Raw genomic sequence first — 14,929 nt, forward strand, 5'->3', positions numbered from 1 at the left:
GTAGGCAGGACAAAAAAAAAAAAAAAATATCTATTATTTCTCCCGCTTAGCTTCACCTGGGTCCCCGGCAATGGGAGTCTGCACTAAGAGGGAAGGTGAGGCAGGGCGATAGTGCGAGCAGGAGCAAGCGCGTGCCAACTCACAATGAATAAGCAAAATTGGTCAAGACAACCGTCAGCGGACCAAAAGCACTGTAACTAAGGACGGTACTCCTAGCCAATCATACACACCAGCAACGATCACCAGTTTCAAAAGGACCAACCAAAAAAAAAGTTCCTGCGGCAGCCTCTAACCCCATAAAAACCCCAGACCCTTTTACAATAAAGAGCTTTTACATTGAAATCTCTCAGAGTCTGTGTCGTTGCCTCCACGTTTTCTCACCCCCGACCCCCAGGAAACAGGGATTGCACAAGAGGCAGCAGCAACCACCGCAACAGGAAGGGAGCTGAATTGGCCTTCAGGGCTCCTGGTTCGTTGCCCCTCATGAGGCTTAGAGTTTTTGATGGGGCTTGTAACTTCTCTGGTCTCGTTTCTATCTGGGCACGCCGGTACTTAGTCTGCGGTAGTCACACCGCCTTTTCTGAGCAAGGACCATATGGCTCACTTCTCCAAGTACACGAAGTGGGCAGCATCATTTGGTGCTACCATCATTTCACGTACAGAAAGGGCAAGCACAGAAGCGTCAAAGCCCAAGGACACTCAGTAGGAGGGAGCTGGAAAAACCGGTCAACACTCATAGCAGTTGACGACCAGAGTCCAAGTTCCTATGCTTTCGTCTGCTCCCAGGAATGCGTAAATCACTGTGTTGTTGTTGTTGTTTGGGTTTTCTTTCTTTCTTTCTTTCTTTTTTGTTTTGTCTGAAAAAATGAGGGTTTTAGGCTCCATGCTCTCTGAGGTTGCTTCTATTCCTAGGATTTGAAAAGTCCACCACGCAATGTCTTGGAAAGATGGCATGAACCAGGGCACACCTCACACCAGTGTCTGGGTTGTGCTCTTGCACACCGAAGGGGAATCAGAAATCCCCCATCATTCTCCCTATTCCTTCAGCCATGGCGCCACTCCTACCAGCCCCCAGCAGAAGACACAGCAATGGCAGGTACCTGAGCATAGAGGCCAGAGTTTGTAGCAATAAGAAACAAGGATAGAAACCTAGATTAGGGACAGCCTCTGTGTTGTGGATGTCGGATGTCTGTGCACTGTGTGAAGGTGCATTGCTGTGATTGGTGTAATAAAGAGCTCAATGGCCAATAGCTAGGCAGGAGGTATAGGCAGGACTTCTGAGGAAGGAAAGGAAGATAAGGAGGAATCTAGGTGTGCAGGAGATGCCAGGAGACACAGAGAGGAAGCAGGAGGAATAGGTGCAAGAGAAGTAATGCCAGGTGATAGAACTTAGATTAATATGAATGGGCTAATTTAAGTTATAAGAGCTAATTAGGAATAAACCTAAGCTATCGGCCAAGCATTCATAATGAATAATAAGTCTCTGGATCATTTTTTGTGAGCTGGCAACCCAGAGGAAATTCCATCCACCCTAGTGGACTTGTCCTGGAAAAGATACACACATTTTTCTAAATTGAACCTGAGCAGACTTGTGTGCTGTGTGGTTTGATGTGCACTGTGCTCCAACTCTAGGCTCTGCAATTCCAAATCACCTTCCAAAACACAACCCATGAATCTCTCTTCTTTAATTTTCTAACCAGAAATGCCGCAAGGGGGCAACTGACTGTGTGTATGGCCAGTCAACTAAATCTTCTGTCTGTCCATCCATCCATCTATCCATCCATCCATCCATCCATCCATCCATCCATCCATCCACCCTCTACCTACCTGTCATCCAGCTTATCCACTAGAATGCACACACATGTTGTGCCCTTTACGTGAAAGCATCTTAGCGCCATCCCTTCCAGGAGTACCCGTCGGCAATGCCCACTGTGAAAAGCTGCAGTTTGGGGCCACTTGAACTCAAGAAAAGACCATCAGAGACCAGCTCTAGCTGCCTTCACACAGCAGCCTGAAATCAAGGAGGGGCACAGATCTTAGGCTGAGGATGTCCTGCTGGGCCAGGCCACCAGGCATTCCAACCTGACCAGAGAGCTCCCTCTGGTGGCTCTTTGGTGCACGTTCTTCAGAAATTTGAAATGAAGCAATGCCAAGACCAGTACACAGGAGTGATTGTTAGATCTCAGATCAGATTCTTTTGTTGATAAAAACAGTGAGTATTGGTTATATTGAGCCCTCCCCGCATGCAAGATCCTAAGTGCATTGATTCTCCCAGTAACCACACGAGGCAAGGAGGTTCTCTAGTGGACCAAGATCACCAAGAAAGTGAGTTGAGGAGCAGATGCTCCAGCAACAGCAAAGCTGTGCTCTAGACATGGCCCAGCCATCCCTCCCACCCCCACCCTTCGGGCAGCGCACGGAACCATGATCTGCCAGTATGCCTATCAGCCAATCAGCACGCAAAACAGGCAGTCCACCTACTCAGCAGGACACTTCGGTTTCTTCACAAATCACCACTGAAGATCAAGTTTACTCACCTTTGCTGTCAAAGCCTGTTCGCGTTACAAGACAGTCACCTTAAAAGAGTTTTCAGCTACGTTTTGCTACTATTGTCAAAACTCTAAGCCTATTTTCTGTTTGCAGATATGTCTACATATATTCTGTTAGATAAAAACAATATAAAGATTGAATTACTGTTTCTTCTTTCTCCTCAAGACAGTGTTTAGAGAAACTTAATGGATTCTGGGGCTTTTGAAAGTTCTCCCAAATAAAGGCGGAACGTGTTTTTGTCCTGCTTCCCCCATAATCTGGAACATTAAATTCCTGAGGTTTGAAAGTACTCTGCTCCGGGAGCCAAAAGCTAATCAAGCTTGCATCTGGCTCGGCCGCTAGCAGCTGTCTGACCTAGGCAGGCAGTTCATGTTTCTGGAGCCCAGTTTTCTTATCTATAAAATAGAAGAATTCCACCCGATGAATGTTACGCCTCCTACTAGCTGGAGTATTAAATTCGGCGGTTTGTGAGAGAAAATGTATGAACAACGCAGTAATGATTAGCAGGTGTGGAAACCTCTCCCCAGAGCTAAGCAACATACACTCTACTCCCCGGATGCGGCTGTGCTAGCCTTGCCGTTCCTCCCATCCTGCGCGAAATGGGCAGCTGGGTTTGACGTTGCAATCCTGAATCTAATCATGAAAACGAAACCAAATCTTCCCTATCCCTCTGTTCCATCTCTAAGTACTTTGTTAGGACAAGAAGAGCTGAGATGGGCCTTCTTGTCCCTCAGACAGCATGTCCGTGTGCTCTTTTTATAAACCCTGTACAGCGGAAGGTCCTCGTCATCTGAGTGGTACTGTAGCTGAGCCATGCCACTTGAGAACGAATTTTCCCTTTGTTAATGTGAGAACTCGGCCTGCTAGGAAAACCAGCAAATCCCTAACCTATGAATAGTCCTGTCTGTGCCATGCCTCAGAGTTAACCATCATAGGTGGTGAGGGCAAGAAGCCAGCCACAGCATTTCTCTTGAAATCACTAATGAGCAGGGACGGGGCAGGGTGGAGGGGAAGGAGGATCCACGACTTCCTGAAGACCCAAACTGAGCCATGAATTCTCCTAATTTGCAAGTGATCTGCTTTTACTGAGTCATTATTACTATTTTTAAAATCAACTTCCGGGGAAATAACCTTAATGATTGGAAGCAAAGAAACCAACTTCCCAGTGAAGCTTGTTTCTCCTTAGACCCCAAGTGAAAAACTTGAGCAAGAGTTCTGTCTGGTTCTCCCACTCAAGCCTCTTCCTACCTAGCTATTGACCATTTAGCTCTTTATTAAACCAATGAGAGCAACCCACCTTCATATCTTCACAGTGTCCAGAAAGATTATTCACTAACACATCTGAAGCATACACTTTCCCTGAGCCTTGAGCCATGTTGCTTGATTGAAAACAGAAAAAGGAGAGGACAGGCCTGCTCCTAGGTATGGTGAGGAGAACGTTTATTGTAGATAAAAGGGAGAGCGTAGGGAGAGGCAGGGACATCTGGGAGAGTCTAGAGTGGACGACCAGACTGAGCTGGGCCATGTGGGAAGAGAGAGAGGGGAAGGAAGAGAGGAGAGAGGGGAACCAGGTGCAGCAGTCAGGAGGCTAAAGGTTCAAAGGGGTAGGTAACCAAACTGTCTGGATTCTATAGGGATGAGCCTTTCGGGGAAGGGCAGCCCTGCACCTGGACTGGATAGTTCAGGGTAGAGGGTGGGGTATGTCAGCCCTACCTAAGGTAGGGACCGAGGGATGCTGGGAGAACCTGGAGGCCATAGTTAACATTTGATGTGTTAAATATGCACCTCAGCCTTTGCCCAGGGTTTGAAACTTTACCTTTTGACAGTGACTTTATTTCTTGGCAGTAGCTTTCCTTCTAGCAGATTTTCCTTTTTAATGATTTGCCTTATTAGGAAAAGGTGGGGTCTCTTGAGTCTCTCTCCTCCATGACAGGTTGTTGATAGCCCAAAGTTATGCAGGCGACCACAGCCACTGTGAGCCTGAAAGACCGTGTTCTGCAGCGCCCCGCCCCTTCCCCAGACTCTTGTACTCTCTATTGTCCCCTGAGTCTAGGTGGGGATGATAAGATCCAGTTGAGGGGTGAACACTGCAGGTTTTTTCTTATCATTTTGACAAGTTATAAGTCTCTAGAAGATCCTCTTCTACGGCTTCTATTCTCCCCAGGCTCCATCAACACCAAACCCTTCTTTTATCTCTTCAGGTCGAGAGGTGGCTCAGGATTCCCTTTGTTGAAAGTTCATGTTGCTAGTTTTACCAACTTTGGTTCCATTCATCCATGTACACCTTTAAAGAAAATCTTTTCATATGGCGGACGGCCCAGTGGGTAAAGCACTGGCCATGTAAAGCAGATAATTTGACTGGGTCCCAAGAACCCACATGAAGGTGGAAGGGGAGGATCAACTCTACAGGCTGTCTTCTCACTTCTCACATGATAATGCAGACAGCCATGCCCACACGTGCTTCACACACACACACACACACACACACACACACAGAGAGAGAGAGAGAGAGAGAGAGAGAGAGAGATATTACAGGAGGGGGCAGGACATTTCAACTCCATTCATCAAGTCAGTTTGTACAGACATTTGAAGCACATTTATCAAGATTTGGAACTGAGAGCTGTAGAGAAGAGAGATGTTAGTTTTATTACTGTGCTTATTAATATTATTTGCTATAAATGGTTAAGAATTCTGTCAAAAACTTAGGAGTGGGAAGCATGAGAAGGCAAAGGAAAGGTGGTGGCCATCCAAGGAGGAACAGACTATGACCTTGTGAGGACCTGACTTTACAAACTCCATTTTAAAGAAGGGGCTTCATCTGAAGTCATATGAGTGGGGGCTGATCTCAGCTCCAGAAATTCTGCGGCAACAGCAGAATTTGAACGGATACCCTGAAAGTAGCCAATTAAGGAGCTAGGGAGCAGGGTCATAAAATTTGACAAGGTCCAGATGTTTCTAAGAGGCATCCTGTCCTTGAAGAAACCTTGTCAGTTGTTAATGGCTCTGTGTTAGGATTTTTGCGCCCCCAAACTGACCAATGGTTTCAGAAACTACCTTACTCTATACACTCCTTACCCAATCCCAAGAAAACAGAGCATAAGCTCTCCTGATCATGACATTTGCCCCTTCCCCAGGCTCGGTGCTGCGCTTCCCCCACCCACTACGTTGCTGTGGTGGTAGAGTCCAAACTCAAGTTTGAATATTAAAAACCCTCTTGTGTTTTACACTGCAATCCGGTTCGGTGGAGTTTCTTTTGGGGTTAACTAACTTGGGCGTTAACAACCTGTGGATCTGGGGGGGGGGGTAGGTGTTGGCAATGAAACACGAACCTGGAAAGAGTCTGCTGTTACTAGAAGTTTGGGGAAGTGCCTCCTGTATTTCCACTCAAATTTCTCAGTCTCATTCGTAAAAGTATTTAAAATGAACTCAAAAGCTTGAGGATCATTTTATTAGGTGTAGTATGTGGGCCAGCTTGTTGGAGTTTCTATCCCACCCAGTACCCCAACAAGCCAGCAAGTCCCAAGGAAAATCACATGGAGATCTCTATAAGTTATAAAGCTGATTGGCCCATTAGGTCAGGCTTCTTATTAGTTCTTGTAACTTATATTAATCCATTATCATTATCTATGTTAGCCATAATGGCTCAGTACCTTTCTCAGTGTGACAGCTTACATGTTGCCTCTTCAGTGGTCTGCGCAGGAGTGACAGAGGAACCTCCCTTCTTCCCAGAATTCTCATGTTCTCATTGCATCACCTCTACTTCCTGTCTGGTTTTCCCACCTATACTGCCTGCCTGGCCAATCAGCGTTTTATTAAAATGTGATTGACAGAATACAGACAATTCTCCCACATCAATTAGGGTTTAAAAGAAAAGGCCTGGGTGGACACACAAGCTGAGAATCTCGACAGCTGCCCGGAAGAGGGAAAAGAGATGGGAAATCCTTGCCGTTTGAGGTAAACCAGTATGAGGTCAGCCACATGGCTGGGAAGATGGCTTCAAGAAAAGCAGAAAAACCTGAAAAGTACCAGGGGGAAGGGTGCACAGGCTTTTGGGCCAGCACTGGAAAGTAATGCTTGTCTGAGTAATTCGGAAAAGGGAGCAGGCTTAACTCACCCGTGTGGCTGCGGCTTCATGGGTGATGGTATTAGTGCAGGACTTCTGGGAAAGAAACTGTCTCATTAACATGCTAGCTCTTCCTTTCACCTCTTTCACCGATGAATCTGATTTCCTGAAGAATAATCCCTTGACCAGGCAATCAGCTGTCCTGAACAGATTAACTGTGGAGGAGACAATGGCACATCTCCTCCAAGAGGTGGACTCCATCCTTTGGATCGAAGCAGAGAGCTTTCCCTCCATAGGCCTCAGGCACTTGGATAACATCGTGAGTCTATTACAGATGCCAAGATGAGGGACTGTATTAGAACCTCTGCTCGTGAGAACCACGGATGACTTTGGAGTACAGCAGAAACCAATGGTTATTCATTTGAGAGACAGGGAAACTACATAAAAGGAGAATTGAGGTATCCACCCAACAAAGCAAACGAAGCAGAGGTGCAGATGTCTAAGGATAAATCCTTGGGTGCAAAACAGTAGGAAACAGGTAGCGAGCGCCAGTGTCTGTATCCAGATTCATCTTCACGACACATCTTCACAACAGCCGTTGAGGCAGTATGACCAACTTTTTCTGCCAACAGAGAAAGCGAGGGGCAGAATCTAATTAATGAATAATAAGAGAAGAAAAAGGAAAAGAAAGGGATTGCTCGTAGGTACAGTGGAGGAAAAGGGTTATAGATTAAAGGGAGAGAATAGGTAGAGGCTGGGACATCTGGGAGATTCCAGAAGGTGCTGGGACCTGTGCAGAAACGGGGAGTGGAAGGGAGAAGCTGGAGAGGGCGAATAGGTGCAGCAGTCAGGGGGTTTAAGGTACAAAAGGAGTGGGTAACCAAAATGACTACACTTATATAGGGAGGAGCCTCTGGGGGAAGGGAGCCCAGTGCTGTGCTCAGGGTAGAGGGTGGGGCCTGTTAGCAATACCCTGCAATAGGTAGGTAGGGACTTAGATGCTGGGAGAACTTGGCAGCCAGGTCCTCTTTGAGATTTTTTTTTTTTAATGCCTAAACATTTGATTACTTTAAATTGGGGGAAGCAGTTGCTTTCCCAGATAGCACACATCTGCAGAGGCAGTGCCTCTGACAGTGGACAGGGATGCCCGGGACACGTGCTGCCTGTACCCTGTGCGGAGAGTGGCTGGCTTGGAACACAGGTTCTCTGCACCTAGGATGGCCATAGCAAATTCGTTCATCCGTGGCAGGTTGGCTATGTACCTTCGGATTGGCATGGTGAACACAGTGTGTGTTTTAGGGTTTTTTTTGCTATTGTAGAAATCCTCTGGTGACAGACAGGCCATCTCGCTGGATTTTGGGCACATCTATGGTGAATCCCCAATTTCACCTCCAGAATCCATCCAACAGAGCTCATGAGGTCCTGTTCTTGAGCGATTTGTCAGGCATGAAGTGTCTGCTCACCACTGAACCTTGGCTTTGTGTCCTGGCTGCTAAGCCCTTGAGATTTTTGGGGGGAGTTCTCTTGTTCTTTGACTTTGGGGATCAAAATTGAAAATATTAGGCTTTTTGTCCTGTGCCCAAAGTTCTTTTGAGAGTCATTTGACTTGTCCACTTGGCCAGGAATTGTCCCTGTTAGACATTTGTCCTGCCTGGGACTTCTAGTGTCTCTTCTATTATTTTTGATCAAAGGTATGGCAATGTTGTGCTTCCTGGGGTTGTCATATCGTGGTGGGTGTTTCCTTCTTTAGACAGGAAAGTATTCCTGTTGTCCTGGAAGGGTGACTTGGTTGTAGCAGGCATAGTCTTGAAGCTGGACTGAGGCGCCCTGGAGGCCAGGATAACTGCAGCAAGCAGAACCTCGGGGGCACAGTCCTGCAGGATGACACCAGTGGCTGGGCAGTGAGATGTGCTCAGGCCGGAGTCTTCTGGATCCTGGGAATAACTCTCCAGCCATTCACTGTTTTGAGACTTCCTCATCTCCCCAGATTCCAAGGGGAGTGCGCACTCACGGAACTCCTCCTCTTCTGCGTCCTCCAGTTCCCTGGTATCCCTGCTGCTTGGTGACTGGGATGCCACACTGATCTCCTGAACTGACACCCTTTGTACATATCTCCTAAAGCCAAATCCTCACTCTCCTGTGACTCACAGACACCCTTGACTAGGCCCGGATTTGGCTCTGAATTCTCTCTTCAAACTCCAACGACACTATGCCAGGCTCTGCCCACAAGATTCTGTGGGGTGGACACGAAAGTCATACTGTCCTCCTGGACAGATGTAGAGTTGTCACTATGTGGAGCCTCTCAGCAATTCTAGCTGGAGGCAGGATTCCACAGTGAATGGTGCTTTTTTTGTTTTGTTTTGTTTTTATTTTTGTCACTTTCTTTTTCTGGAGCTTCCTTAAAAGGTTCGCCCCGGGCACTGGCCATTTGGACTATGGAGTCATCTCTAGAGTACCAGGACAGACAGGCATTGGAGGACTGTGGAAATGCAAAGCCATAGCTGCCTTCGTGTTTAAAACACGGTCTTGAGGCCTCTGAGGGGCAGGCTCCATCTGCGCCTCACCAGGCATCTTGTAACGTGCTTCTAGCACTTTCTGATCTAGGGAGGAAGGGCCATTCTAAGTTTTCTTGCTGGTGGTTGAATCATTGAAGGATGGTTTTTTCCAAGTTTCCATATTTGGCTTTGAAATTTCAGGAGGGATCAACACATGGTCTTCACATATTCCATGACAAATGCCCATGGGTACCTTAACTGCTGTTGGTTTGCCTCCACTTATTTCAGTGGTTTCTCAGGGTGCCTTCTAGTTGTTTCTTTCCTGGTCCCACCGGGCAATCTCTTCACCCATCACTTCTTGCGTGTCTCATTCAGCAAGTTTTCATCTCTGTCTCAGAGACGGCCTCGAGAACTTTGCCTAGGAAACCTTCCAGGCTCCTGTAGAGATCTTTCAGAGCTCTTCCCTTGCATGGGGCCCTCCACAGATGGAACATCTCTAAACCCTTTAACGAGACACTCTGTGAAAGCTGGCTGCTTTTGTCTGTCTGTGCTGAGGGACATGAAGTCCCATAATTATCTTCTGTCGGACCTAGATCCAGAGATAGCTTGAGCTTGCTGAGGGACCATTCACCCTGCTGCTGTGTGAACCCCTTTTTAAAATATTCTTTCAGCTTCTCCCATTGCTCAGGATTAATCAAATCTTCTGAGAGGCAGACAACAGAGCCCTGGCCCCGGGAGGTCCAACTGTTGGACACTAGTTGATTAAATGCTTCCTGTGTATTTTTAACTATGGCAGGTAAATGGTTCCTACTTCCTAGGTGCTTCTTCAAAAGGTGGCTCTCTAGGTGCCGAACAGCAGGTGGGACAATTAATTGGGATCTTGAAGCTGGAGGGCAGGAAGCCCCATAATCCCTAATTGGGGCTGAAGGATGTGGTAGCTTGGGGAGAGAGGATGGGTCATGGGTCTGGGTTTGGATTCCAGCCACTGGTGGAGATTGGGACCAGGACAACCTCCCAGTTAAAGGCTGGAATTCGACTGAATGACGAAGCAAGGGCTTTGGAGGAAAGAGCTGTGCAGGTATGTTAGCCCAAACTTCTACTGGGATGGAAGTAAAGAGACCATTGAACAAGATGGAGGGGCTGACTAGTGGGGACCTTGCCATGTTGACAGGAGCCACAAGGACTCACTGTGGAGAATGGGGTGGCCCCAGAAAAACTGGCTACATTTATCTCAATTCATTGGCTAAGACCGCCTGGTAAAAGAACTGCTGATGACCTGTAAACTGCTCTAATTGGCAGTTCCTGCTCCAGAAGGGACGTGAGGTGGCGGTGGCCTGCTCCCTGCTCCAGGGCTATGGCATATGGTCCATACAGCCCAAGGCATGGTTAGATCTTTCTTTTCCTTTCCCCTTCCAAACTTTGACTTCTTCCTAATCTGAACTTCTAGCATCTGATGGACATCAGGGTTGATGAAAGAGGGTTCCCCGGCCTCTATCTGCCTGTCTGTGGGTCCTGTCCAGAACAAGGCCTCTTGGATGGTGAGAGAGAGATCCTCTTGCAAGGACTTACCATGTGATAAATTAGAGTGGCACCAGGTTTTGACAGCTCCCTGGTACCTGGAAGGGCCTAAGGTAGGCCTACTTGAGTAGTCCAGGCCTCAGGTGGCTGAGGTAGGTCTCCGTGCATGGTCAAGGCCTGGGTGGTTGAGGTAGGCTTCAATGCATGGTCAAGGCCTGGGTGGTTGAGGTAGGCTTCAATGCATGGTCAAGGCCTAGGGTGGTTGAGATAAGCCTGCTTGAAAGGTCAAGGCCTGGGGTAGTTGAGATAGTCCTGCTTGAAGGGTTAAGGCCTGGGATGGTTGAGGTAGGCCTGCTTGAAGGGTCAAGGCCTGGGTTGGTTGTGGTAGTATTCCTTGAGTGGACAAGGCCTGTGGTGGTTGAAGCAGGCCTTTTTGAGTAGTCAAGATCTGGGATGGTCGAGATGGGAGAAGAAAAACCTGGCAGAGGAGTGCTCTGTGAGGTTTCCAGTGCTTTCCAGTCACGCCAAGTACCCGCCATGCTGCATTCTGACATGGGTGGGGAACAAGCCCCAGAATCAGCAGAATGAGAAAGTCGGGAAGGTGCCCACGGTGGTGAGCAGCATCTTCTTGAAGTCAAGGTCTCTGCTGGCTGAGAGGCACTCATCGTCAATTGTGACTTCGTGGAAACTAAAAAATTCAGCAGGACAGGTGACAAGATTTTAGAATCTTTGGGCAGCAGCCAGTCCTTGAGAGGAGCAGAAGAAGCCACTAGGGATAAATTGGCAGCCACAGACTCCTAGGTGGCAGGTGGGCTTTGGTAGCTTCTGGTTTGGATGCTTCACCCGAGGCATCTTGTCCTAAGAGCTGGCAAAGGCTGATGGTATTGACAAGCCTTCCTAATGTGCTGTGGGAGACAGGAGATACGAGTGGAGCCAGGAGGCCAGGAGGGTCATGGGGTCAGGAGGCCAGGCAAGCTGAGTAGGGAAGGACCCTTGCAGCCCAGAACAACCACTGTTCCACACTCTGTAACGACCTTGTTACCTTCACCTCTGGCACTGTACTCGTATCCCACCCATCCAAAGGGCCCGTATCCCCAAGAAAACCTTATGCTGTGGTCAGGGAACAGAAGTGAGGAGCCAGAGAGAACCCGAGATGGCTCACCTGTGCAGAAGTAAAACCAGTGCCTTGTCTTCTTTCGGTTTCTCCCTGCTGCCTCTGGAAGATGGAAATGGAGACGGAGTTATGGTGGGTATAGGAGGGACCCGGTATCTTACCAGAGACTGAACGAACTCTCTTTTTCAGTGGAAATGAACAGTTAAATAGGAGCTCAGTCATCCGTGAGCGAGGCGCATGTTGGGCAGGATTGTGCTATGGACCAAGCGCTTCCACTTCTAACAACTTCCATGGGCTTCCTTGTGGAAGGGAGGGAAAGACCGGTGCTCTGAAAGAAGAAAATGTCTCAGAGAAGTCTAACAACCAATTTGCCTCCAAATCCAGGCAGCATGGTGCTCCTTCCTCCCACACCATCCCTCCCCACACAGCACCCAGCCCTGGACGTCCATAGCTTCATTCCATTCTGAGCACAGAAGTGATCCCCGGAAGTGTCTTCAATTCTGGGTTCCTCCCCAGAAGTCACCTCTTCAGGGGGCTGGAGGTTCTGCAACTCATTGGTGTTATCACTGGGGCTGGGGGATCATGGGAGTTGAAGTCATCTCGCCAGGGGAAGGAAGTAGGATCCTGATTTTCTTCTCCTGACCTTTCTGTGTTTCATCTTCACCACCTGACAGAGAGAGACAGCACCTACAGCCCCATTCACGCATCTATAATGTGGGCAAATACGGGTTCTTTTTCTCTCGGCAAACACAAGTGGGGGCTGTTTCTGTGAGATCCACCCTGGATGTCATTGATCAATGTTCTTCTTCTGAGGAATAGAGTTTCAGCTCTAAACTACCAGCAGTTACACCCTTCCTAACAGCTCCACTGACCCTATAAACACGTATGTTAGAGGGGGACATACGTCCCTAACCATCCCAGGAACATTTTCCTGACCACCAAGTCACAAGGCCTCTCCCAGGTAAAGGTGGTCTGTGAGCAGACATCTTGGAGCCCACTCTTCCCTCTGCCCTACCTGACAGTTCTCAAGAGGATGGGGTCCTGCTCTCAACTGAGATCCCCTGTCAGCCACCTCACTATCTGACTTGGTAAGGGAAGCCTATAAAAGGACACAGAGGGAACGCTTCTCTGCTGGTCCGGGGCTAAGGTGTTCTTACCCTTTGGGTGGTGGTGTTTTCTGCTGGTGGAGGAGGGGTAATAATAGGTGGAAGAGCCCCAGCCCACACACAAAGGCAAAGATCACATCCATCGTCCAATTGGAGAAGCTGGGGGTCAGCCATGAAGGATCAACGCTTTCCAGAAGAGAGAAAATTCTCCATCTGAATCGCACTGTTGCTCTCAGGCAACTGAACGCTGAGAGTTCTCTCTGGAATTGGCAGCTGGGCCCAGGCCTGCATCACAGAGCTCCTTGTCTCCCTGTCACAAAGGACTCCTGAATGTGGGGGAAGGGCAGGAAAAGCTGACCAATCACTCCCTGTCCTCCAGTCTTCACATGGGCTCCATTCTCCTCAACCTTTTGTGTCTGTTTCCAATTCCATCTGCACACTCCATCAGAAATAGAGTCCTGTCCATTTTCTCGTCTTCTACTACCCCCAGAGAGAGGCTTGTCCATGTTCTGTGGGCTTTTGAGACCTCTAATCCACTTCCGGTGACATACCTCCTCCAAAAGGCCCCACCTCCTAATCCCTTCCAGAAGTTCTACCAACTGGAGACCAAGCACTCATATATATGAGCCTGTGGGGGTTGATTCCAACCACACATTCCATTCTCTGGCCCTCCACAGGCTTGCTGCTATATCATAAAGCCGAATTCACTTTGTCAAACTTCAAAAGTCCCCGTAGGCTATCACAGTCTCAAGACTATGTCAAAGTCCAAAATTTCTTCCGAGACTCAAGGCAATCTCTCCATTGTAACGGGCAAGTAAAAGCAAAACTCAAATTCCATGTTTCCACATACAATGTCACAGAATACACATTCCCATTTGCAAAGGGAGGAAAGAGGGTGTCATGAGGAAATAAACACTGGACCAAAGCAAGACCAAAACTCAACTCGGTCCCTCCATGCCTGACATCAAAGGGCTCTTCAGTTTTCCCGGTCCTCTCAGCTTTGTTGACTGCAGCGTACTTCTTTCTCTTGGGCTGCGTCCACTCCCTGTTAGCAGCTTTCCTTAATGGGGATCCACAGCTTTGGCATCTCAAACATCTTGGGGTCTCCAAGGAAATCCAGGCTTCAGAAGCCTCACACCTTCACATATTGGCCTCTCTAGGCCTCCATGCAGGGACACCCCTGACATATTCCGGTCATGTGCTTTCCTTAAGCACAGAGGATGATCTCACAATCCCTTTATTTGTGTTTCCTTTGTGACTCTAACGCTAGAACCACATGACCAAAGTTGCCAAGTTCTGCTGCCTGCTTAGTATGAAACCTGGAACCTGGACCCTTCTTGAATTGTATTGGCCTAAGCTTTGGTTTGTTGTTGCTCTTTAGGGACAAGTCATTCCTTAAGGTCTTCTCACAAATTGCAAGATTAGCTGGCTGGGGTCTTGCTCTGAGGGGACCCTTCCCTCCACTCCATTCCTCTTTATCTCTTTCGGCACCAAACAAGACTCCAACATTACATTTATTGTGCTTTGTCCCCTCATACTGTACCTTTGAGTTTCCTTCTGCCCTGCTTGACCTTTTTCATTGTAGATGCGCGTAGCAATGATTGATCTCTAGTAACCACACAACAGAGCCAATAGTAAACTGTCTTGAAACCTTCTCTGCCTTGAATGCCTTGGCATGGGAGATCACTTCCTAAATATAATACCGGTAGCACAGACACTGAGAGCAACCATTAGTAAATGGGACCTCCTGAAACTGAGAAGCTTCTTGGCTGTATGATCAGAATGCTCCTGCAATTTGGAGGTTTAAGAGAAGACCAGTCTGATTATCCAAAGCATCAGAATTCCTTCCAGAATAAATTGGTATGCCAGAGCAACTAACTTAAGCTCTTTATGCACCGGGATTTATCTGCCAGCTCACCTTGCTCAGTCTCTAGCCTTCACATCTGTGTGGTCCAATACACAGTCATTAGTCATACATGACTGCTGACACTCACATTAAAGTGCAATTGCAAAGTCATTGCCAGTGCCTGTTATCACGTGACTGAAGTATCGAAGAGGCCCTTGGGCACACAGACTGTCCGAG

The 14,929-nt window shown here is 48.0% G+C and overlaps 1 long non-coding RNA gene across 3 annotated transcripts; it reads right to left on the reverse strand.

Annotated features, from left to right (window-relative positions):
• Positions 1-2,493: 2,493 nt before the first annotated feature.
• Positions 2,494-14,034, reverse strand: LOC146891601 (uncharacterized). 3 transcript variants are annotated; one of them, XR_015734992.1, is made up of 4 exons: positions 12,898-14,034; positions 11,789-12,407; positions 6,665-7,235; positions 2,494-4,834 (listed from the first exon to the last, which is right to left on the reverse strand). It is a non-coding gene; the product is annotated as an uncharacterized LOC146891601 (long non-coding RNA). The 3 variants fall into 3 exon arrangements; XR_015734991.1 differs by lacking the exon at positions 2,494-4,834 and adding an exon at positions 4,846-6,565; XR_015734990.1 differs by lacking the exon at positions 2,494-4,834 and having other exon boundaries at positions 4,846-7,235.
• Positions 14,035-14,929: the final 895 nt, after the last annotated feature.

Source organism: Myodes glareolus, chromosome 15, assembly GCF_982192425.1.
Source record: "Myodes glareolus chromosome 15, mMyoGla1.1, whole genome shotgun sequence".
NCBI lineage: Eukaryota > Metazoa > Chordata > Mammalia > Rodentia > Cricetidae > Myodes > Myodes glareolus.